Below are 22,737 nucleotides of genomic sequence, written 5' to 3'. Positions count from 1 at the left end.
AGAGGAAAGGGCCTCAAACCAAGAGAGGTGGTAGGTCTAGCGGCTAGAGCAGCAAATAAGGGTGCCAGCTCTGCCATTGCTTTCGGCCAGTCACGTCCCTTCTCCGGGTCTCAATCTCTGCCTGGCCTGACTTTGTCAACTGGGTTGAGGGGCTAGATGAGTGAACTCTGGTTATTTGCACAGCGTATGGAGGACGGGCAGTGTCAATGCAGACTGGCTGCCTCAGCAGAGGGGTGGTCAAGTAAAGTTCTACCCACCCAGGAGCGAGACTGGCTGCTTTGTTTACCCTTCCCCAAAGCCTTGTGTGGCGGCCGCAGCCTGGCATGTGCTAACTGGCAGCTGCTGTCACTCGGGTCCCAGAAGAACAAGGGAGCTAACGAAAGGCCCATGACACAGTGGCAACTCAGCACCTTTGACGCCACCTGAATGCCATGGTGGGTTGCTGGATGCGTCGCAATGCCCTGGCAGGCCCGGAAGCGCCTGCCTCATCAGAGCCCAGACCTGCATCCTGGCTGTAGCAGTGCTCTGCCAATGCCAGGTACAAAGCGGGCCCGCGGGGAGCAGGAGGGAGTGGGTGTCTGGCTGCTGGCCCATCACTGGTGGCTGGCGATAGCTGCAGCTCAGTGAGATCCTCTAGCAGAAGAAGCCTGTTATCAATGTTGTTGTTTGCGTTATTCCCTCCCGTGTGTTTATCTGCAGACTCACACACTATGCTCGGCATTATAAATAAATCTGCAGCTGTTCAGAACTTGCAGACACAACTCTGGACTCCTTCCCACCATAAACCACACAGCTCCCCATGGCACTGTTAAGGTAAGTGCCTGTCCTTTTCACTTTGAAGATGCTTTCACTGAGCAACTTTCTGCCTATCACTGACGGGGCTGGCCTGTAAGGACATCCACAGCATTACAGCCACTCTGCCACCCAAGCTTGTGCTCGGTTAGTCCCAGCTCAGAGCACACTGCATGTCAGCACCGTCAGTACACAGCCGCCAGCTGGTCCAGAACCTACTCTGGACCATGTGGAAATCTTATCACACCCTTGTTGATACCCGGAGGGCGGGGGGATCTTGTTTTGCACACTAACCTTTTGCTACTTAAGTCACAAGTGAAAAGAGCTTGGGACTCACTTTTCCCCTGGCTGGTTGAGGATTGAGGGTCACTGGCAGACTGGGAGGAGAAGGCAGGACAGGACTAGTAGGGGATGCTAAAAGTCAAAATTAAGGGGCATTGGCAAGGGGGGGAAGAGGATCATCAGAGGATGTGCGTGCACTATGGCCTAGTTCACAGACATTGAGGATCTGGCCCTGTGTTTCTCACCAGTTGTGACAAACACTTCTCATTCACACGCACTCACGTCCAGATGCAAAGTGCACCAAACAGCTGGAGTTCACCCTTTTATTTCTCCTCTCACATCTCTAATCCCTTCTTCCCCTCCATCCCCTCCTCACTGCAGCCTCTTCCTCACTCTGCTTCTCTAGTTATTTCTCAGGGTAGGTTATAAACCAAAGTTTCTCCCACTTCAGTGTTACTGACTGAATAGACCTCTGCATGGACACTGGAAGGGACTCCCTCCTGGGTTAGTGCTGGATGGTAAGTAATTGCCTATATAATTAATTGCCCCTTTTTAAGATATCAAAGCTCTCAACTGCAATCAATGGTAACTCAGCCCTTGGAGCATAAAGCTCATAAAGTGCATTGCCCAAGAGTTGCAGGCGGCAAAATTAATCTAAACTTGACCTACAGCACCTCATTGCATGAGGGCACGCAGCCAATGAGCTGCATCTGTCAGGCCAGTTCCAGGCTGCTCTCCCAGCAGTGCAGACAGCTCCCCATGCCCAACACCAAGACCTCGGTGCAGACAAACCGGGCTCAAAGGCTGGCTCTGAATTGTACTGGAACGCAGTACAGTACAGTACAGTGCAGTGATGCTCCCTCCTCAGCAAGGCCCTGTCCAAGGGAGCAACGACCCCACATTGCCATGCTTTGCCCTGACATAGTGCCGTTTGGCCTTTGGTGGGCCTGAGCATATTCCAGTAAGGAGCAGGTTAGTGGGAGCTGTTACACCCAGGAAGGGATGCAGAGGGACGCCACCACTCCCAGGAGGGGCAGGTCCAAAGCTGCCCTTGACCCCGCCTGTGCCATGCTGCCAACACCCAGTGCTCGCTATCATGGCCGCCGACATCACGAGATCGGCTTAGAGCTCAGGAGATCTTTGAAACAAGAAGTCTGGGGTTCCCGCTATTTGCTTTCTGGTTTGGGGCGGGGGGACGTTTTCAAGCTTTTCTCCACAGTCAGCAGGGCTGGGAACTTCCTTTAAAAAAAGAAACGAAAGGCAAGGCTTCCTCCGAGTGCCAGGATTCCAGGAGCTGGGGCTTTAAGAGATGCACCAAGTATCAAGAAACTCACATTAAAATGGCGAGAGTTGGCAATGCTGTAAGTGACCGAAGAAAAACAGCTACAAGAATGCAGGCCTGAGCCCTGAGCACAGACATAGGCTGGACAGGGTGGGCTGTCCCCTGAGACCCGAAAGGAAGTACTGGAAATCCCCAGGGCCTGGCGCCCCAACACACTGGGCCATCCCCATAAACGTGGTGGAGTTCCCCAGGGACAGACGGGGCCAATTCCCGGTTCCTTTCCCACTGTAATGAGCGGAGCTGAGCGACATCCTTTGGCACAGCTCAGGCATTTCCCTCTCAGCAGAGCACTGGGATCTTCCACGGTGTGACAAGCTCCATGACGTACAGATGCACGGATATGCTGATGTGGCACAAAATCCCTCATCAAAACAGGGGAACACGTGCTCCAGGCCAGCCTGTGCACAGCCACGAACTCCTGCCCAAGAGGGGTAGCTAATGAGGAATCCATCTGGGCCTGGTCAAGGAGCTTTCCTGCAGATGTATTTATCCTCCCTGCAGTTGAAAGGCCCCCTATCTGCCTCCTGCTCTTTACTGGGGCCTAATATAATATTTTCACCAGTCAGAGCTAAGAGGGTCTTGCAAACCCAAAGGCAGCTGCTTGCCCTTCACAACAACACCCAGCTTTGCTTTGCCTGGCCTGGGGCCAGCGGAACAATCTGAAACTCAATCCCCCCAGCTGACCAGTCAGCACAGTAACTGCACACTGCATTGTGAACCGGGGCGACAGGATACTTGGGATATTTTGCTCAGGGATCCACTTAACCTGCAAGAGGGAGAGAGTGATTGATAGGGAAAGGGAATGAACGATGACTGATCTGGAATGGGATCCCCCCCCCACACACGCCCTCAGGGAACAAAGAAAGCCAAGGCCATGGTTTGGCAGTGGGCTACTGCACTGGCAGGGAGCACTGGCGGTGTTAGTGTTTGCTCTGGGGCAGCAGGGAGCAGGCAGCCAGGGGCAGTATAATTTCTCTGCACTGGCCCTTGAAAACACCAAGTACAGAACGACACCCATGGCTCTGGCCTCACGCCCATGCAGCAATACTCCACGTACCCCAGTAACTGTTGGGCCCAGGCCTGACCCTGCAGTGGGATGTGCGTGGCCAGCCCCACAGCTCAGACCATAGGAGTGGGGTCCTTGTCAGCAATAACAATGCACGGAGGAGGGGCAGTCCGACACACCGCTGGCATCACTGGACTTGAGGACTCAGTCTAGGCTGCAGGATATCAGGAGAAGAGCCCACGTTTCCAGCCCTGGGGAGGATGAGGCATCCATGCCATCTGCCTGTGACAGGCCAGGGGCCCAGCAGGAAGGAGAGGGGAAGCTGTCTGCTCACACACTGTGTGGATGGGAAAGGGCCCCGGATGGTGCCGATATCCTTATCTAGGACACACCACCCTCCCTCTAGCTTCGTGACTCCCGCGGGCTCCCCCAGCCCCACCTGGCTAGCTGGGTTCTTTATGGCTTCAGAGCGACTCCCCACCTGTCTTTGGACTCGCTTCCTGCTGGTTTTGATTGGTCCCAGGTCTGCCTCTCCTTCCGCGCAAGTCAGTGGAAGGCTAGCCATGGGAGCAGGATCAGGCACCAGGTGCTGAGGACTGCATTGTGTAGGGCATCATGATAGGCCAGGGAGGAAATCAAGGGACTTGTGCAGCGGATGATTTCCCTCAGGGGTTCTTGCTCTGCCTATGCCCACCAGCTCCAGGGCTCCATCTCTCACGCTAGCTTCTGAATCTTTCCCGGGAGTCCTGACCCCGTGGAGGGGTGTCTGCACAGAGCAGAGCTGAGCTGGGCTGGACTGGGCTGCTCCCCCACCCCCGTATGACTGTAATGCTTCCTTCTCCACAACACAACTCCTATCCTGCTGCACGTGGACTGGCCCAATGGAGTGGAGGTTTCTGCGCCTTCTCAGTGCCAGCTGGGAACGCCCACTCACAGAGACGGGTGAGTCCCCCGTACAGCTCTGCCCCTCCCTGTGCAGAGCGCCCCACTTCTGCATTGCCCTCAGCAACAGAGAGCGAGTGTCATTCGAGCCAGTGTGTTTCCCCTAATTAATTCTTTCCTATGGCTTTTCAATGCACACAACTCAATAGTTCCTGCAATGGTGACAAATTTTGTGGGTTCCTAAGTAAGTGTTGGCTCCTATTTCTGCCATGACCACAGTCATATCCCACTGACCAAGCTGAAGGGGACTGATTATCAGCCCGGTTACTGGGAAGGCCTTGGCTTGAGGGTCTACACTCCTGGGAAAATCAAGCCCACTTCTAGGACAATTTGAGGACTTGGTTAGAGCTATGCACTGATTGCCGATGACGCAGCCCGTGAGCATGCGGCCAAAGCTGTCCATCAGTTGTTGCAGAAGGGACACTGGCCAGTCACTACATAAGCAGCAAAGTTTCAAGACTTGGCACATTCATCAAATGGAGTGAGGACGCTCACTGTTATTTCCAATTCAGTCTCAACAATGATACTAAAGATGAATTGGCCCAGGTGGAATCCCCACCTGGCCTGAAGGTTTAGTCAACCACCTGGCTGAACACCTCCACCTCTGGCCCCTCATCAACAGAACCCACACAAGTCAATCAAGCCTGGCCCCACCTCTCTGACGTAGAGAAGAGTCAATGCTGGGCATCAGGCTTATGCCTATGCTGCAGGGAACGAGGACACTTTACATCAAGATATCCTACGAAGGTCCAAGCAGGAAAAAATCCTAAAATATTTGGGACAAGGAGCTATTGGCTATCAAGGCAGCTTTGGAGGAGTGAGTGGTACCACATCCAAAAAGGAACCGAGTTCTGATTCAAGTCCTGCCAGACCACAAGAACCTGGAGTATGTACAGACTGCCAGATGTCTTAGCCGACGCCAGATCTGCTGGTCCCTTTGCTTGCTTCAGCTTTGTTATAACCTATCACCCAGGGACAAGAAACAGGAAAACAGAGGCCCTATCCCCCAAAGACGAATTTCTCGAATCTCGTGGTGAGCCTTCTGCCACTGTCAACGGGATGATCAACAGCAGTCTGATATTCTGCATCCCCTGCTGTGCCGAATTCACATATAACAATACAGTCCACACCCCAACCTGACACAGCCCCTTCTTTGCAAACTTTCTCCCCTGCTTCCATCTGGACTTATCCAGGAGTTCCCCAGTACCAGCCACTGCAGATTTAGCCTCCCACCTATACCAGTGCACCAGGACCTGAAAGAACACCTGTCATAGGTCAGAGAAACTTAACACCTAGGGTGACCAGACAGCAAGTGTGAAAAATCGGGACAGGGGATGGGGGGTAATAGAAGCCTATATATAAAAAACCCCAAAAATCAGGATTGTCCCTATAAAATTGGGACATCTGGTCACCCTACCACCACCACACAGACCAAGGCTGTCAGGGTGCCCCCCATCTGGCCATAGGGAACAAGGTGTGGCTCTCTGCCCCAAATCCTAAATCAAGCCACCCATCTGCCAAACTAGACTACCAACACTGGGCCCCTTCAAGACCATAGAACAGGTAAACCCAGTGGCCTTCAGGTTATAGCTGCCTGAGTTCTTGAAGATCCACCCAGTCTTTCACATTTCACTTTTAAAACTGTACACCAAGAACCCAAATTTCTCCAATCTGCCACTGCCACCCATAACAGTCCATGGACAGCAGTCCATGGTCTATCAAATCCTTGACTCGCAGAGAGTTAAGGGAAGGCTCCAGCATCTGGTGGACTGGGAAGGCTATGATTCGGACGAGCAGTCTTGGGACCTGGTAGAGAACATCCATGTCCCAGACCCACTGAGAATTCCATCAGAAGTACCCCAAGAAACCAACCCCCGAGGCCCCTAGGAAATGCCCCTCAAGAGGGGATGCTGTCAGGAATCAGGGCCTGCATCAGAGTCAGTCTCCAGGCAATCTAACGAATGGCAGGCTGCCTGACTGGCTGGAAGATTCAACAGACTGGCTCTTAGACCCAGCAGCAGCTCAGCGGCTGCGCAAAGCATTGGCCCATGGCTGCAATAGCTCCTATGCTGGCTTGTTCCCAGCCCCACCTCTGCCTTGGCTCCAGACTTGCCTCACACCAGGGAACTGGTTCTGACCCTGGCTCTGGCTCCAGCTCCAGCTCTGCCCCTCAATTCCAATTCCTGGTTACCACTCCAGTTCTAACCACTAGGACCGCCCACGTCCCAGTCATGCAATACAGACACCACACACGGATATGCCAGGGCGCACACGCACACGGGCTCCCAGCATCTGATCCGGAAGGGGAGGCCTGGCATTTCTGTGTGCCCAGAGGTTGCTCTGGCTGGGAGATGGGTATCTCTGGCTGGATACCAGATGGCCCCTTGCCTGGGTAGCAGTGTCTCTGCCTGCTTGCCTTCCTCAGCCTGTTAGCCATTACAGACCCTCCCACTGATCTGGCTGGGATTTAAAGGCAGTACTAGCCACGCAATGGGATGGCTGGGGCCACGGCTCCTGCAGACCCAACACAACAGACATTTCCTAGGAGTGCTCCAGATACCCAGTCCTTTGGGGCACCGACTGATGGCCCAATGGACTCTGACTGAAACAAGCAACAAGAGTGGAGGAATGATCCCTCCTGCATAGATATACCTTGCTGGGCTGGGACCTTCTGCTCTACTCTGGGGATAGCCCTGAATTCCAGGACACCCTTCCTCCAAGAAACTCAAAGCACTGACTTCACCCCTGGGGCAATGCTACCAAAAGGAGTGGAGGTTCACGAGGAATGAACCGGGTACAGCCTGTGGTTAGCACTCCACACTCTGTCCTCAGCAAAGCCGCTCTCCTTCTGCCTGATGGGCAGGGACAAGAAGGAGGGTGCCTGCCTGGGAGCCATCGGGGCCCGGCAGAGGTGGCTTATTTCTTCCCCCTTGCAGGACTGTGCCCAGACTGCATGTGCCAAAGCTCCCGCCGGCTCATTGTCCCCATAATCACTACAAGGAACCAGCCTGCTGTGTCAGACCCCCCAGCGCTGCGAGCAAAGGCAGAAATTCCAGCTCTAATTGAGAAATTGGAGCTGGAACCTCAGGAATCCAAGACGGCCGACTTTTTACCCACTGGGAAAGTAACACAATTTCTCTGATGTGCAGAGCGTACCAGGGCTTCCCTGCCTGCCTCTGTCCTGTCCTTCCATCTCCTGTAGGACATGGCTGCGGGGAGGGGAGAGAGGTTCTGGTGAAAGTAGCTCTGCCTCTCAAAGCTGCTCAGTGAGAGTTTCTACTCCTCCCACGGTATCCTGCCCCTTGATCAAGGGACAGACACTTGGAACAGCTGTTTCTCAGCATGGTACAGGCAGTGCAGGAGTAATAAATCTCGGGCCCGCCATGACTCAAGCGTCGGTCCTGGGGCCGGTTTTGTTCAATATCTTCATTAATGATCTGGAGGATGGTGTGGATTGCACCCTCAGCAAGTTTGCAGATGACACTAAACTGGGAAGAGAGGTAGATACACTGGAAGGTAGGGATAGGATACAGAAGGACCTAGACAAATTAGAGGATTGGGCCAAAAGAAATCTGATGAGGTTCAACAAGGACAAGTGCAGAGTCCTGCACTTAGGATGGAAGAATCCCATGCACCGCTACAGACTAGGGACCGAATGGCTCTGCAGCTGTTCTGAAGAAAAGGACCTAGGGGTTACAGTGGACAAGAAGCTGGATATGAGTCAACAGTGTGCCCTTGTTGCCAAGAAGGCAAACAGCATTTTGGGTTGTATAAGCAGGGGCATTACCAGCAGATCAAGTGACGTAATCGTTCCTCTCTATTCGACATTGGTGAGGCCTCATCTGGAGTACTGTGTCCAGTTTTGGGCCTCACGCTACAAGAAGGATGTGAAAAAATTGGAAAGCGTCTAGCGGAGGGCAACAAAAATGATTAGGGGACTAGAATACATGACTTATGGGGAGAGGCTGAGGGAACCGGGATTGTTTAGTCTTCAGAAGAGAAGAATGAGGGGGGATTTGATAGCTGCTTTCAACTACCTGAAAGGGGGGTTCCAAAGAGGATGGATCTAGACTGTCATCTGCTACCGCTGAGAACAGAACAAGGAGTAATGGTCTCACATTGCAGTGGGGGAGGTTTCGGTTGGATATTAGGAAAAACTTTTTCACTAGGAGGGTGGCGAAGCACTGGAATGCATTACCTAGAGTGGTGGTGGAATCTCCTTCCTTAGAGGTTTTTAAGGCCCGGCTTGACAAAGCCCTGGCTGGGTTGATTTAGTTGGGGATTGGTCCTGCTTTGAGCAGGGGGTTTGACTAGATGACCTCCTGAGGTCCCTTCCAACCCTAATATTCTATGAATCTGGGACAGAAAACACATGATTGCTTAGGCTGCAGAGAGGCTCCCACCTGCAATCTCCACTCACTGAATCCTTTCAAATTGGAGCCATCTACACAGCCCCTGCATCCAGTCCTGCAAGGTGCAGGTTTCCAAGTGCCACAAGAGATACCAGTCTGCCCCTCGGTGGGTCCTGAAAGCTGCCCCCATTGTTCCCATGAGCACGTGCACTCAGTAAAGCTAGCAACTGCCATCAGACCAGGCGCCAACCCGGCCCAGTCTCCTGCCTCCGAAAGTGGCCAGCCCCAGCTGCCTCCAAGGCCGGTGCAAGAACCCTCCAGGCAGGCAATGGCGTGTGCATGCCCTGCTACAGAAAGGTTTCCAGCTTTGTGATCCTAGCGAATGCTACCCATCAGTCTGACAAAAATCCTAAGAACCATCAGAGCAATATAAATGGCTAAACCTTTCTGCAACCCTGTGAAACACTTGGTCTCCAAGATATCCTGTGGCAGGAAGTTCCACAGGTTGCCTAAGTGTTGGGTGGGTCTCTCTCAGTTCCCCAGCCTAAGCAGAATAACTTGTCCCCTTGATGACAGTCCTGGCCGAAAGGCTGAAACTCCAGCCCCAGTGTTTCCAGTCTCTGGCCCATAGCCAGGGTCCTACCTTCCCACCTCATGACCAAAAGGGGCAGGAGGGACACCATGAAGCCAAGAAGGGCTGATCTTCCTCTCCATGCCCTTGGGCTCCTGGTACCTGAGCCTCAGCCCAGCTATAAGCTACACCGTGAAATTGTTCATTTCTGCGCCAACAACATGGCTGCTCGAGACAGCAGGTGGTGGCGGTGCTGCAGGGTGCAGGGCACCGATTTCTCACAGACACTGGGGGACTGCAACAGCCGCCAGGGACAGGAAGAAAATTAATGGCGAAGTCAAATGCATATGGTAGAATCTCCCCCAGCGCGTGCGCGTACACCTCAAATGGGCTGGGTCCAGCTCTGGCTCAGCAGCCCAGGTGGGAGGAGACGCAGGTCCATGGACTCCACTGGAGGTGCACTTGCTCACTCAGTATCTTGGGCCAACCTTTGTCCCTCTGCCCCAGGGGGGCTAGTGCAGCAGCTCTGGGATCAGGAAGCGCTCGGATATGCTGTTCGCTCTCCGCCACGTCCAGAGGCCTGGAGTAGTGACTGGAACCGAAGCTGCACCTGCCACCCCATAGCACCACCACTCTCGCTCCGTGACCCAGGGGCTTGGCTGGCACCATGATGAGGCCGTGCCCCCCTCAGTCGCTCTGGTCCAAGGTGCGTTTCTCTCACTGGGACGGGGTGGAAGCTGCCAATGCCCAACCCGACAGGGAAGTGCTGCGCCCTGCAGATTAGATTCTCTGGGAGCACGGAGGGGCTGAGCTGTGACAAGGGTCCCCATTTCCACGAGCAACTGTACTCCTGGGGATGTGGCGAATCCCAGCCGGAACGCGCGCTGGTGCTGCACATTGCACCCTGGCATGGCACTGTTACCCCAGTGCAACCCCTTAGGGTTCAGTGCCCAGCCTTAAAGGGACACTGCTGATTTCAAACCATCTGCCTGCACTATGGCACTGGGGAGATGGGTTTCCAATACTCTCATAGAATCATAGAATCATAGAATATCAGGGTTGGAAGGGACCCCAGAAGGTCATCTAGTCCAACCCCCTGCTCAAAGCAGGACCAAGTCCCAGTTAAATCATCCCAGCTAGGGCTTTGTCAAGCCTGACCTTAAAAACCTCTAAGGAAGGAGATTCTACCACCTCCCTAGGTAACGCATTCCAGTGTTTCACCACCCTCTTAGTGAAAAAGTTTTTCCTAATATCCAATCTAAACCTCCCCCATTGCAACTTGAGACCATTACTCCTCGTTCTGTCATCTGCTACCATTGAGAACAGTCTAGAGCCATCCTCTTTGAAACCCCCTTTCAGGTAGTTGAAAGCAGCTATCAAATCCCCCCTCATTCTTCTCTTCTGCAGACTAAACAATCCCAGCTCCCTCAGCCTCTCCTCATAAGTCATGTGCTCTAGACCCCTAATCATTTTCGTTGCCCTTCGTTGTACTCTTTCCAATTTATCCACATCCTTCCTGTAGTGTGGGGCCCAAAACTGGACACAGTACTCCAGATGAGGCCTCACCAGTGTCGAATAGAGGGGAACGATCACGTCCCTCGATCTGCTCGCTATGCCCCTACTTATACAACCCAAAATGCCATTGGCCTTCTTGGCAACAAGGGCACACTGCTGACTCATATCCAGCTTCTCGTCCACTGTCACCCCTAGGTCCTTTTCCGCAGAACTGCTGCCGAGCCATTCGGTCCCTAGTCTGTAGCGGTGCATTGGATTCTTCCATCCTAAGTGCAGGACCCTGCATTTATCCTTATTGAACCTCATTAGATTTCTTTTGGCCCAATCCTCCAATTTGTCTAGGTCCTTCTGTATCCTATCCCTCCCCTCCAGCGTATCTACCACTCCTCCCAGTTTAGTATCATCCGCAAATTTGCTGAGAGTGCAATCCACACCATCCTCCAGATCATTTATGAAGATATTGAACAAAACGGGCCCCAGGACCGACCCCTGGGGCACTCCACTTGACACCGGCTGCCAACTAGACATGGAGCCATTGATCACTACCCGTTGAGCCCGACAATCTAGCCAGCTTTCTACCCACCTTATAGTGCATTCATCCAGCCCATACTTCCTTAACTTGCTGACAAGAATGCTGTGGGAGACCGTGTCAAAAGCTTTGCTAAAGTCAAGAAACAATACATCCACTGCTTTCCCTTCATCCACAGAACCAGTAATCTCATCATAAAAGGCGATTAGATTAGTCAGGCATGACCTTCCCTTGGTGAATCCATGCTGACTGTTCCTGATCACTTTCCTCTCCTCTAAGTGCTTCAGGATTGATTCTTTGAGGACCTGCTCCATGATTTTTCCAGGGACTGAGGTGAGGCTGACCGGCCTGTAGTTCCCAGGATCCTCCTTCTTCCCTTTTTTAAAGATGGGCACTACATTAGCCTTTTTCCAGTCATCCGGGACTTCCCCCGTTCGCCACGAGTTTTCAAAGATAATGGCCAAGGGCTCTGCAATCACAGCCGCCAATTCCTTCAGCACTCTCGGATGCAATTCGTCCGGCCCCATGGACTTGTGCACGTCCAGCTTTTCTAAATAGTCCCTAACCACCTCTATCTCTACAGAGGGCTGGCCATCTCTTCCCCATTTTGTGTTGCCCAGCACAGCAGTCTGGGAGCTGACCTTGTTAGTGAAAACAGAGGCAAAAAAAGCATTGAGTACATTAGCTTTTTCCACATCCTCTGTCACTAGCTTGTCACTCTCCTTGTCACACGTGCTCGTTCTGCACTATCGTGTGTGTTCAAGTGACCCCTGTAGTTCTCAGCTGAGATCAGGGTCGCCAGTGGAGACCCAGCCAGGCCCCAAGAGCTCACAGTCTCAACAGACAAGCACCGTTGAAAGGAAGAATCAGCACCCCCATTATACAGATGTTTCAGAGTAGCAGCCGTGTTAGTCTGTATTCGCAAAAAGAAAAGGAGTACTTGTGGCACCTTAGAGACTAACAAATTTATTAGAGCATAAGCTTTCGTGAGCTACAGCTCACTTCATCGGATGCATGGGAATTGAGGCCCAGAGAGATGCAGTGGCTTGCCCAGCATCACCCAGAGAGTCTAGGGTAGGGCCTCCTGAGTGAGCAGGATGTGTTGGCCCAGTGAGCTAGCTGGGTTCTGCCGCTCGATTGCTATGGGGGTGGTGTCACTTTGCTTGTGTGTCTTTTCCTTAACAAAAAGAAAAGCAGTACTTGTGGCACCTTAGAGACTAACAAATTTATTAGAGCATAAGCTTTCGTGAGCTACAGCTCACTTCATCGGATGCATTTGGTGGAAAAAACAGAGGAGAGATTTATATACACACACACAGAGAACATGAAACAATGGGTTTATCATACACACAGTAAGGAGAGTGATCGCTTAGAGGAATTAGCCTACCTTGCTTGTCACCATGAAAGGTTTTCCTCCTTTCCCCCCCCTGCTGCTAGTGATGGCTTATCTTAAGCGATCACTCTCCTTACAGTGTGTATGATAAACCCATTGTTTCATGTTCTCTATGTGTGTATATAAATCTCTCCTCTGTTTTTTCCACCACATGCATCCGATGAAGTGAGCTGTAGCTCACGAAAGCTTATGCTCTAAAAAATTTGTTAGTCTCTAAGGTGCTACAAGTACTCCTTTTCTTTTTGCGAATACAGACTAACACGGCTGCTACTCTGAAACTTTTCCTTAACACAAACCCTGCGTGTAGAGGCAGCTGACCAGACAGTCCACAGAGGCTCCCCTGGGCAGGGATGGGGCTCATCACTTAAGATAACAGGACAGGTCTTGCTGCCGAGTTCCAGCGAGCAGCCACTACTTGTAGGTGAGCGGGCCCCGAGCCGGGTGCATGGTGCCAACTGGGCCTGATCTGTCCAGGAGCAGCCTCTCAGGCATGGTGGATTCCCCAGCCCCTCCTGGGGAGGGCTCCGAGGGGGTCTTGCTTTAGCTGCTGCCCTGAACAGCCTCTCCCTGAGCTCTGAGCAAAGTCCAATCGGCCTCCTCTGAACACAGCAGGGGCCAGGCCTCCCCTGTCAGGCCCCATCACTGTGGGAACCAGCCAGGAGGTAAAGCCAGTCACCTGAGCCGCCAGTCTCATCCTGTCACTTCCCACCCAGCTCTCCAGAGCTGGCCTCCCCATGCTGGTTCCTTTCGGAGGTGTCAAGGGGATCGATCCCCACCAGGGCCTGCTCCCTTCTGCCCAGCCCCTGGGGCACACTGCAAACCAGCCGGGAGATCTAGCTACACCGCAGGTGGTGGTGTGAGTGCGAGTGCAGTGTGGGTAGGCAGCCCTGGGCTAGCTTTCAACTAGCTAGCACAGGTGAAGTCACAGCAGCATGGACCCAGCCCCCCAAGAACAAGGCTGCCAGGGGAGCTGGGCACATACTCTGGGTGCCGCGCTACCACGCCTTCACTGCTATTGTTACCTGTACTAGCTCGATTAAAGCTACCAGAGGATGGCTACTGACACTGCAGTCACACCTTCAATTGCAGTGCAGCGTCCCTGAGCCTGAGTTTACACTCCCGCCCCCCCATAGCGATGCAGTTACACCAACCACGCTCCCGGTGCGGACAGCGCTGTGTCAACGGGGGGGCTTCTCCTGTTGATACAGCTCCTGCCTCTCGGGGAGCGGGATTCGCTCGAAGCATCTTCACGGAGCTCTGCTCCACTGCAGGTGTAGCCACACCCCAAGCCAGGAGCACTTTAACACCCTTAGCACTGGTATAGGTGGGGCACAAAGGGCGGGGGGGGAGGGGGGCTGGCCAAGCCCCGTGGCTCACCTTGTGTCCCAGCCTAGACACTCTCTGTTCAAGACCCCACCATGTAAGTGACACGGGGGTTGTCGGACTTGGAGGAACCCCTTCTCCCCACCAAGCGCAACCACGGAGGCCCTGGTGAGCTCTGCCAGCTCTGCTCAGTGATCCAGCAGCCGCCATACACCCACCAAATCCTCACCCATCATCCAGCAGGGCTCCGAGTAAGGCCAGTCATGTCTGCAAACGCAGGCATGGAAACAGCCTCTCTGCCCCCTCCCAGCTTTGGGCCTCAGCTGGGCCCCAGTGGGGTGCGTGCTGGTGAGCAGAGCCATCCCCAGCTGCCCGCTCCATGGGCAGTGCCAAGGGCCAGGCCCGCAGTGGGACCAGCAAATCTAGGTGCTGTGCTCTCAGCACAGGCCAGGCCCAGCGCGGGGCTGTCTGTGCAGTCCATCCCCATGGCCACCTGACCATGCCGGTGGGCAGCAAGCCAGAGCTCCCTGGGATGGGATGAGCAGGGCTGCACTGCCCAGCCGGATACACGGGGAACATTGTGACCCTGCCCTCAGCCCCTTCTCCTGTCTGACGCAGGGGTCCAGCAGATGGACAGAGAGCTCTTCCCAGTGGCAGGCAGGGCCACCCCCCACCAAAACCCCACAGCCAAGGGGCTGGGCTAGCCCTTGCCGGGACTGGGGTTGGTGTGACTCCAGGTGTGCAAGGGGAGCCAGCAGCCTGCTTGCCAGAGAGGCCTGGCTCAGTGAGATTTGTCGCCCTGCCTGGTGGGGTCATTTGGAAGCGGCTCCTCGCTCTCAGCAGGCTCTGGAGCCCTGCTCAGAATCCCAATCAAGTTTCCCCTAATGGGCTTCCTTTTTAATTTCCTTTTATTGGAAAAAACAGATGGTGACCCACCTCCTCCTCCCGGCACCCCTCCCCTTGCATGCACACAGGGCAATAAAATTTCTAAGGAAAAGATATTATCTGCCAATACGGCCAGCCCCCAACGGAAACCTAGAGCTGGCAGCACCATGCCGCTGCCCCCGGACAGCGGCATATGGCTCATAGCGCCATCCATACGGGCGCTGCTAGGGCAGGGAGCTTGAGGCATCTGGGCTCTCTGAGCACGAGAGTTCAAGGCAACCCAAGGGCCCAGCAAGCACCAGTGCCACTGGCAGCCACATGAGCAGCGGCTTTGCTTCCCCTCCCCCTCAAGGCACCAGACCCCATTGTGCTGGGCACGGGCCGGGAGCCCCGGCAGCAGTGGGGCTGGGCAGCCTACAGGCCGTTGCTGCCACCTAAGGCCACCTATCTTCTGTCTCCTGAACAGCTGCCGCAAGGGGCCTTTCTGCCTGGCCCCACTCCCCGCCCACCCCCAGAGGCGGCAGTGGCAGCCCCTTCCCCTTTGCTCTCTCTCACACACACACACCTCATTAGTTCTCAGCTGGGCACAGAGCTGTCGCCCCAAGCAGAGAAGAGCCATGCTGGGTGATCAATCCCATAAGCCTTTAAGGTCGACACTTGTTCTTAAAAATGCATCTAATTAAAATGGCTGGTGACTGTCAGCTGAGGATGGGGCGGGGGGAGGAAACCAGAGCGCAGATCTGGCTCCAGGCAGGCCCAGTGGCTCCCTGACCTGAATCAATGGTCTCAGCCAGCAGCCACTGCCAGCCTGAGCAGCGGGACGGGTCCATAGCAGCTCCTGGGAGCTGGGGAGGGGCTGGATCGGGCCAGGCTGCACTCAGCAGGGTTGTGACGGGGAGTGAGAGCCGGAGAGACAGATGTGCAGCCAGGGTAAACACTGGCCCTGGCATGATACAGCCCAGTCCCCTGACAAAGCCCAGGCTCCCAACCCGCAGGAGGTGCCGTGCAGTCACACACCCCGGCAGGCAGCACTCAGCAGCCCCCATGTGCTTCAGGCACATCCATGTGAGTGGGGGAGCGTCACTGCCCTGGCACAGAGACAGCAGGTGACCTGCCCAGGATCACCGAGTTGGGAATAGACACCAGTTCCTCTGGTTCCCAGCCCTGAGGACACTACATAGGATGCACCTAGGGCCCATTGGGGTTCCCCGATAATGGCAACTCCCCAAGGGACCTGATGGAACAGCTCAGAGAGGGGTGCAGGACAGGGGCAGGAGCACAGGACAGCTCCGTGGAGCTGCTGAGAGCAAGTGGGGAGCCTTCCCCTCAGGAAGCCATGTTGGGTGTATTGGGTAGAGTGAGCCTAGCACGGCAAGCCGCATTCAGCACTATGGCCCAGCTACTCCCTATTGCTCCCCATTGCAGGCTGGCCGCCAGCATGGCATCCCAGCGGCACTGCCTCTCTCAGCTCGTCTGCTGTGCAGTGGGGATGCAGGTAGGAGGCCGAGCTGGTGAAAGGCACTAGGCAGCCCCAGCCTGCACCGTGGACTCAGTGAACTTGGTTCCTGGCTTCTCTGGTGGGCTTCTTAGAGCTGTGGGTGGGGCACATTCAGTGCCCCCTGGTGCAGTGCTGTGCAGGGAGAGGGAAGTTCAGGGCAAGGTGCAGGAAGGTCACAGCACCAACAGACCAGCCATCGCTCAAGTGTCCTTTTGTTTGTATCAGAATTTAGGCTGCCCAAGTGAACATTTCCATCTTCCAAGTTGTCACTCCACTAACTGAAATGGGCACCAGTAACCAGCAGATCCAAGACCCTGACAGCCGAGTGTCAGGGCTGCGAACCTCACAGGGAGAAATGTACCTGCACATTATGTACCCAGGCTACAGCCCTTGCCTGGCAAGCTTTCAGCTGATCACTGCAAAGCACAGAAACTGTCCTGCACAGGGGCTTGCAGGATGAAAGGAGAATCCCACAGCACCATGTGAGCATTCTGCCCCATGCAGTATCGGTTTTGGGACCTAGGTGTCAATATCTACAGGTGCCACTACACCCTGAGTTAGGGCTCAGGTCCTTTCACTAACAGAGCCCATGCACGAATCCTGGAAATACACAGCATGTGGCAGGAGCAGGGACAGATTCTCCCCATTTTATTGACATTTCGCTGACAGCCACATGTTCCTGCTTTTCCATATTTTTATGGATGGTCTGTCCCTCTGCTACTGGCTGGCAGCTCCACCCAGGATCGACTTCTGAGGAACTGAAGAGCCAGTGCAGGTTTGAAAGTGCAGAGATTAGGGCTTCTCACCTCAGAAACGCTCCGTGCCCTGACTAGGCAGGGCTATGAGGGAAGTCCAGGACTAGATCTCAGGGCCACAGGAGTGATTCCACACTACAAATGCTATAAGGATCTAAATTCCCAGCACAGAGCATGCAAGATGCCAGCCCCTGAGAGTGACTTGATAGCAGAGGAGACTCCTCAGCAGGGCCCTTTCAAAGGGCTCCTCCACACACGATCCTCAGCCAGAATCTGAAGGAGCATTTTACACTATATATTATTGCAGCTACCCAATCTGCTTGCATTTCTAATGGTCCTGTTGCTAAGGTGCTCGGGACAGTAGCCTAGGTCTTGGGAGACCTGGGTTCAGTTCCATGCCCTGCCCCAGGTTCCCTGTGTGATCTCAAGCAAGTCACTGAACCTCAGTTCCTCACCTGCCCCGTGGGGATAACAGCACTGCCCTGGCTCCCAGGGCATTGGGATGTGAGGCTAAGCATGCTAGAATCACAGGCCCACAGGTTCGAAGGGAACACAAGGGTCAACGAGCCTAGGCCCCTGCCGAGATGCAGGATTTGTTGTGTCTAAACCATCCAAGACAGACGGCTATCCAGCCTCCTTTTGAAAGCCTCCAGTGAAGGAGCTTCCACAACTTCCATAGGTGGCTGGACCGTTGTCCTACTGGTTTTACAGTTAGGAATTTTTTCCTGAGATTTAATCTGTAGTTTGAACCTATTGCCTCTCATCCTGTCCTCTGTGGCAGGAGAGGACAACTTGTCTCCATTTTTTTTATGGCAGCTTTTCAAGTATTTGAAGGCCACTATCATGTTCTGCCCCCCCACCCCGCCTCTTTTCCAAACTGAACAGACCTAGGTTAAAGATTACAAAGGGCCATCAGACCTACTGAGGGAATGCGCTATATGTGAGTTAGGTCCTCCTACTACTATGCTCTGGAAGCACCGAGCTGTATGCATGTACAAGGGCCCCTAGGTGTGCTGCACGGAGGGCTAAGGTGTACATGCCAGCTGGAAGCTATAGCTGCTTCCAGTGTAGTTGCAGAAGTTTGCTCCTCTGAGAGCTATGGATGAATTCTATCTTCTACATCTGGTGTATGAGAGGGCACCCTCTCTCCCCCACCCCGCACTGGTATTCCTTACTGATAAACGTAACACTCCTGCTAAGGTTGGTGGTAGGGGTAGAACCTTGCATGTTCACCCCAGGTCTTCCTACTTGAGCTAAAGGAGTAATTCCATTGGTTGGCAGTAGTAGTAGGCTATAATTCTGCAAATGTGTGCCGTCCGCTAGAGGAAGACATGACACCTGAGCCCGCATGTTACATGAACCTGGTGCAGTGTTGCTGCCCTGGCAATGTGCCTTTAAACACGCTCTCTTCCTACCATCGGAGGCTTGGTGATTGGGAATTTCACCCCCTTCCCTTTATTATTGAGAACACCGGGGGAGGGGTGATTTTCTATCAGGCTCAGCATTGGCCTACCTCTGCTCTCATTGAAATCAGTGACCCCACGTGTGCCCTGACCCTGCATGAAAGCCCAGCTGTGAGTATGTGGGGAGGGGACACTGAATGCCAAGCACAGCTGCAGTCCTTCCGCTCACCAGAGGTTAGCATGACCTATGGGGCGGGTTCACAGGGTCCCCTCCACATCAGTGCCAGCTAGTGGAGCTGGCCACTGCACAGAGGCTCATACCCTGCCACCTGTGGGCAGCATGCCCAGTGCACCCTCTTGTATGAACGGTGAGGAAGCGGGGGTCCAGCAGCTAACATGGAAACCAGAGAGGATGTGAATTTATTCTTCCCAGGTGATGCTGCTGGTTCACTTTTTAGAGCTTGCAGTGCTGCTGGCCCCAAGCTATGAATCAGGCCCCCAAAATTTTAAAAAGATTTTAAAGGTTAAAACTGTGGGACTGTCTTTGCCTTCTGGTTTCTGAGCCCTTAGGCATCAGGCTTTCCAACCTTTCTTCACAGTTGGGAGGGTCAGACAGTTACTTTTTCTGTCATGAAAGCTGATCACACACACACCAGATACCCAGAGACTTCCCGACAGCAGAGTGGGTATAATTTGACAGCAATGTGCAACAGGGAGAACAGGAAAGGGGGATTCTGGGTCCATGTCTACACAACAGGGACAACAAAGGCAGAGCAGAAGGGGCTTTTCCATTGCTGTAGGAACCCCACCGCTCTGAACACCACAGAAACCCCACCACTGAACACCATTTTTCAGTCCACGACCTAGCTGGTCCACACAGGAGTTAGCATTAGGGCAGCACAGTACTGCCTGTATATGTATTTTTCCTACCCCCAAGAGCTGTAGCAATGTCATGCTAACAGGCCTGGTTGTGAGTGGGCAGAATTTGGGCAAGTGGAAGGGCTATCATTCCGCCCAGGGCAGAGTTAAGGTTGTAGGGCACAGCCATCATGCAAGTGCCAAGGTTACTCTCTAGGCAGGACCATAGGGAATCTATGCTGCTGGCTGCCTTCACTTGTCGTTTCCTTGCTTTGTAGGCTTGTGTGAGGGGCACTACAGAACATCAGCGGGCACAGCCAAAACAGCACTTCTACGCAGCCACACTTAGACAGCATTTCAAAAAACAAAGGAGGGGTTTCCTGAGATGAACACTCCAGTACACAGAATCCAGCCACCTGGGCAGGGTGGAGGGCTCATGCGATGGTGAAGGGGAGCAGAGGCTGCCCTTCTGACGGCGAATGGGGAAAGGGAAAGCCAGTTCCACTGCGGAGGGGAGGAAAGCGTTCTACACAGTGGCACATGGAAAGGGACCTGTAAACGTGGCTGTTAAGATGTGATCTGCAGCGTGGCAAACTATGAGCCTGGTCCAGCTCCTCTCTGAACAGCCCCAAACAACTCGGTCTCTTATTCTCCTGCATGCCCAAGTGAACTCCTCAACCTGTTTTGAGGCACTTCTTCGCATTTCCCACAGGGACATAGCAGATGGGCTCCTCCAGGACTGACCCAGGCCCTGCTGGCCCCACTTAGAGAACCGTCCCTAGGAGCAGGAAGTTAGGGCTCACCATGAAATTAAGCTCCTGCATCCTGTGTGCCACGTGGAATGGCCAGGTCGGCATGCAGTGAAAATGTATTATGCAAAGCAGCGGCGTGGGGGGCTGATCAATGATAAATGACTGGGGGGGGGGGGGGGGGAGACAGAAATAGAAGAAAAAAATGATCCCTTAGTTACGCTGGAAACATGGAGCATCCCACTCTGCATCCCCACAACCCTTTCCTGGCAGACAGGACCATTCACGGGGCTAAGGTGGATGTGTAGATCTTTCCCTGCTCCCAGCGCAGATCACAAGGGGTGGAAGTCACGCTGGGGCGGTGGCCTAGTGTCTCGTTTCTGCATTTCCAGCTTTCAGTCACTCAGGTCCAAGTGGATTCCAGGCTCTCTGTGACCAGTGTGTTTAGCGGAAGGGAGAGGCACTCTCCCCCACTATCATTCTAGAAGCATCAAACACCGTGCCCCTTCCTGGACGAGTATGGAGAATTCACGTGGGCACAGGAGGGCGGATGGGGCACATTGCTGCCTGGGCCCCGCTGATGGACAGCTAAGAACCAACACATCTTTTAGTGACAAAAATATGTTATGAGGGATGATTAAGAGCTAATCCTTCCCAGTGGGTCTAACCCTGGGCAAGGCAGTCACAACAACAGGTTGCAGGGACCAGATGCTGTAAATGCCAAGGAGGGAGGGGACCTGTTTGGGCTGCCACCCAAGGCAGAGCTGGGAGTAACGAGGTCAGAATTCAGAAGGGGACACTAGGGCTAACTAGGAGGGAAAACTCCCAGACTGCAAGCTGTGGTGTGGAAAGTCCCCCAGCAATGGGGTAGAGGCCCAACTGCTGGGGCTCCAGCAAAAACTTTTTTTTTAAAGTATAAAAAGGAACACCACAAAGATTGCCAAGGAAATGGGCCGGGCGGTCCAGCGAAGTCACAGGAAATGCTCATCTTTAACTCTGTAATTCTATGCTATTTCTCTTTAAACTCACAAACTTGGCACCATGTGACCCAGCCTCTGGCCTCCCAGCAAACCAAGATGCTCCTTGTCTCCACTCAATGTGGTCAAGGAAACAATGGCCAGCCCCTGTAGGAGCAGAACAGCCCAGCAGCACCCAGCTGCAAGGACCAGGCAGGAACCACCAAAGACACACATGAAGTCATTGGGCCAGCACCTTTGCATTTAAAATTTGCTCCTTAACCTCTACGTCTCCGGTAATTGAGTTCCATCCATCAGTGCTACAGTGTAGTCTGGGAAGGCAAGTACATGCATGCACACCTCCACATGCACTCACCCCCCCCCACCCCCCAGGCCAGCCAGCCACTCAAGACTTCCTCTGACTGAGCTGCAGCCTGTGAGCAAAGCTCTCCCTCTCTCACTGCCAGAGTGCACACACTCAATCCTGTTCTGTTTTTCCTTCCCAACAGGCTGTGGAATCCCACTGCCCAGCGTTTGCTTGGGCGCTGGCTCCCAGCTACTGCAGAGCCCTGAGATGCCAATTCTTGTAAACAGCAACTCAAATGGAATTTCACTGGGACAAGATCATTCAGCCTCGTTCCCCTTGGGAGCTGCTGCCACAAGAAATCCTGCTGCCAACCCCCAGCAGAGACTCGCTCTGCTGGGGAGAGGATGGCCTTAAAGAGACAGGCAGCTCGCCTGCACCCCAGCCTTATTTTGCACTGCAGAGACACTGGCACAGCCCAGCCTGTTCTCACCCTCACACACACTGTGCTGAACTGGCAGGAAGACTTTCATCCTATATATAGCCATATAAATAAGAAGAAAACTAAAAAAGAAGTGGGGCCACTTAACACTGAGGATGTAGTGGAGGTTAAAGATAATCTAGGCGTGGCCCAATATCTAAACAAATACTTTGCCTCAGTCTTTAATAAGACTAAAGAGAATCTTAGGGATAATGGTAGCATGACAAATGGGAATGAGGATATGGAGGTAGATATTACCATATCTGAGGTAGAAGCAAAACTGAAACAGCTTAATGGGACTAAATCGGGGGGTCCAGATAATCTTCATCCAAGAATATTAAAGTAATTGGCACCTGAAATTGCAAGCCCATTAGCAAGAATTTTTAATGAATCTGTAAACTCAGGAGTAGTACCGAATGATTGGAGAATTGCTAATATAGTTCCTATTTTTAAGAAAGGAGAAAAAAAATAAGTGATCCGGGTATCTACAGGCCAGTTAGTTTGACATCTGTAGTATGCAAGGTCCTGGAAAAAATTTTGAAGGAGAAATTAGTTAAGGACATTGAAGTCAATGGTAAATGGGACAAAATACAACATGGTTTTACAAAAGGTAGATCGTGCCAAACCAACCTGATCTCCTTTTTTGAAAAAGTAACAGATTTTTTAGATAAAGGAAATGCAGTGGATCTAATTTACCTAGATTTCAGTAAGGCATTTGATACCGTGCCACATGGGGAATTATTAGTTGAACTGGAGAAGATGGGGATCAACATGAACATCAAAATGGATAAGGAACTGGTT

At 53.3% G+C, this 22,737-nt stretch overlaps 1 long non-coding RNA gene across 1 annotated transcript in view; it reads left to right on the top strand.

The window, feature by feature from the left end:
* The first annotated feature begins 758 nt into the window (after window positions 1-758).
* LOC122457089 overlaps window positions 759-22,737 on the top strand; it is a 34,171-nt gene continuing 12,192 nt past the window's right edge. The window contains exons 1-2 of the long non-coding RNA XR_006276412.1: window positions 759-813; window positions 1,526-1,592. This is a non-coding gene — a long non-coding RNA (uncharacterized LOC122457089). The remainder of the gene's footprint in view (window positions 814-1,525; window positions 1,593-22,737) is intronic.

This window comes from Dermochelys coriacea, chromosome 18 (genome assembly GCF_009764565.3).
Source record: "Dermochelys coriacea isolate rDerCor1 chromosome 18, rDerCor1.pri.v4, whole genome shotgun sequence".
NCBI classification, from domain to species: Eukaryota; Metazoa; Chordata; order Testudines; family Dermochelyidae; genus Dermochelys; species Dermochelys coriacea.
This window is presented reverse-complemented; position numbering and strand designations above follow the sequence as displayed.